The following is a 3,007-nucleotide window of genomic DNA, read 5'->3' as shown; positions in this document are numbered from 1 at the left end:
AAGGATTATCAAGTGTTAGACCACCCCAATTGCAACAAAAAAATTTGAATTGAAGCAAGGGTTGCTTCAAACTCTTTAGAATTGTTATGTCTTTAAAGGGAAGCCAAACGAAGATCTAAATACATATCTAATGGACTTTGAGGAGATTATGAACACCTTTCAATACAATGGTGAGTCACAAGATGCAATGTATTTAAGGGCATTCCCCTTTTCTCACAAAGATGATGCAAAGCAGTGGCTTTGAAGCTTTCCCACGAGATCGATCAGAACATGGGAGGAGATGACCAGAAAATTCCTTGATAAATATTTCTCCTCAACTAAGACGGGGAAGTTTAGAAGAGAAATCCATAACTTTATCCAGAAAGAGAATGAAACTATTTTTGAAGCATTGGAGAGGTTTTAGGAGATTGTTCGAAAGTTTCAACATAACAGAATTGAACTCTGTATGCAACTCCAGGACTTTTGGGATGGATTGACACTGGCCTCACGTAGAATATTGAGCAATGCAGCTGGAGGCCCGTTGATGAAGAAGACTCGAAAGGAGATAGTTACAATTCTTGAGGAGTTATCTGAAGATGTTAATCAATGGCCGTCTGAGAGTGCAGAAAGAAGTAGATCAACTGGTGTTCACCAGGTTGATGCTAACACATCTATGCAGGTACATCGTGATGTTATGGCCAAAGAAATAAGGAAGCCGACCTTAGCCTCGGTTCAAGTGAGCCACAGCCTATGATATATGCAGAAGAGGACACCTTACTCATGAGTGTCAAGCCTCAATTGAGGAAGTAAATACTGTAGGAAACTACAATTTTAATGCAATGGGTCAGAGGCACTCCAGTTTTTCATGGTGTTCACCTTGAGGTACTGCGAATGCTTGGGAACAAAATAACTCTAGACCGCATGGACAAGGAGTTCTAGCGTACCAAAATCAGCAGAGGCAGCAATTTCAGCCTCAACAGCCCATTCAGCCTGGTTTAGAGGATCTAATGAAAGCTTTTATTATCAAGACAGATGAGAGGCCGGACACTCATGGAGCAGCTATCAAAGAATTGGGCACTGGTTTGTGAAACTTGGAGAAACAAGTGGGACATATTGCAACAATATTATTTGAGAGGGTTCCAAGCACTCTCCCTGCTGACACTGAAAAGAATCCCAAAGAAACAATGAATGTTGTAACTCTGAGAAGTAGGCGAGTGTTGAAAGATCCCACCCCGATCCAAAAAGAGGTGATACTTGAAAAAGAAAGTGGGGAGCAACTGAAGAATGATGTTTATAAAAAGAAGAAAGGCCCAATGAAAACTGAGAAGAAGAAGAAGGAAGAAAAAGCAAAAAGGGAGGAACATGAGGAGAGCAAACATGTGCCCGCTTTACCTTTCCCTCAAAAGCTATGTAGAGAAAAGCTGGACAAGCAGTTTGAGAAATTTCTGGATATTCTAAAACAGGTTCATGTGAACTTACTATTCACAAAATTGATCTCACAAATGCCTGCTTATGCCAATTTTTTGAAGGAGATCCTTACAAAGAAAAGGAAAATCGAGGAAACCTCAGTGGTCAAGCTCACAGAGCATTGCAGTGCGATCTTACAAAATAAACTCCCACAAAAGTGTGTAGATCCAGGGAGTTTTATTATACCTTGATCTATAGGAACTATATATATTGATAAATCATAATGTGATTCTGGTGCTTCAATTAATTTGATGCATCTATCTATTTACAGGAAACTGGAGAAGGAGATTGGAGAGATAAGGTCGGTGCCAATATCTTTGCAGCTGGCGGACCAGATGACTTTAATACCCGAGGGAATAGTAGAAGATGTGTTAGTTTGGGTGGATAAGTTCGTATTTCCTATAGACTTTATAGTGGTGAATACGGAGGAGAACAAGGAGGTCCCCCATCCTAGGAAGACCATTCTTAGCAACGGGTAGAGCTATATTAGATATACACGAGAGAAAACTCATGCTTAGAGTGGGTGAGGAGACGGTGACTTTTAAGATGAATGTAGCAAAGGGGGCACAAAAAGAAAAATCAACTGCTAGTGTTGAGTGAAAAATGAAGGGCTCAGAAGAGAAGGCTGCATTGAGTGAGAAAGATAAATGTGGGGTGTACCCCAAAAAGGCCGAGAAGAAGATGTCTGCATGGATGTGCGCATTAGTTCGAAGGCGACGAATGGATCCCGACTTCGACTCAAACCCCGACTAGATGTTCAAGGAAGTTTTCTCTACCTTATGCTTTTTAATTGTGTGTCATGGGGACATGCCACAACTTAAAGTGTGGGGTGTGGGGTTTTTGTATGTATTTTAGTTTCCTTTTTGTTAGTTGTAGTAGTTGAAAAATTGAAAAAAACCATAAAACTTGAAATTGTTTTCGATTTTTCTCGACAATGGATATCATTCGACAGGTTTGTTGAGGGAGTAAAGTCGATAGAAAAAGACAAAAAGATTTTCATTTTGTAGGTAGTGTAATAATTTCCCCTTGATATTTCTTTGTGCTGCGGTTCTTTTCCAAGGGATTGGTTTAAACCGGGTATAGTTAGTTTTTATTTTTGTTAGGAGTAGGAAACCTTGTGCTATGGTTTGAATTAAATGTAATATCTCTTAACTTTATTATGCCTTGAGAATAGTGAGTGCTTTAGTTGTGACCCTTAGGCTATGTTTTTGACTCTTGTATAAGTACCTTAAATTGTTTGATATTAACTTTGCTTAACTGCTTTGACTAGAGTGTCTTGATAGTCCAATCTTGAATGAGTTATGTGCCATGTGTGCGAGGTTTTGTGTATTCTGTGCATTGCATTTTATGTTTAGAACTTGCCCCGTGAGTTTGCAAAGCGAAATGGTAGTTTTGTTCAATCTTGGAAGTGATTTAGGCATTTCTTTGTTGAGTCAATTATAAGCTTTTGCCCACCTAATTGTTATGTATCTTAGTTAACCCCGTTGAGCCTGTAATCTTGTTTCTTTGGCAACCACATTACAAGCCTTACCTAATTGTTTGAATTGACCATCTATTTGAA

General features: G+C 39.2%; 1 non-coding gene across 1 annotated transcript; it reads right to left on the bottom strand.

Annotated features, from left to right (window-relative positions):
- Window positions 1-328: 328 nt before the first annotated feature.
- LOC142173876 (small nucleolar RNA R71) lies at window positions 329-432 on the bottom strand. Its single transcript, XR_012703240.1, has one exon. It is a non-coding gene; the product is annotated as a small nucleolar RNA R71 (small nucleolar RNA).
- Window positions 433-3,007: the final 2,575 nt, after the last annotated feature.

Source organism: Nicotiana tabacum, chromosome 2 (genome assembly GCF_000715075.1).
Source record: "Nicotiana tabacum cultivar K326 chromosome 2, ASM71507v2, whole genome shotgun sequence".
Lineage (NCBI taxonomy): Eukaryota > Viridiplantae > Streptophyta > Magnoliopsida > Solanales > Solanaceae > Nicotiana > Nicotiana tabacum.
This window is presented reverse-complemented; position numbering and strand designations above follow the sequence as displayed.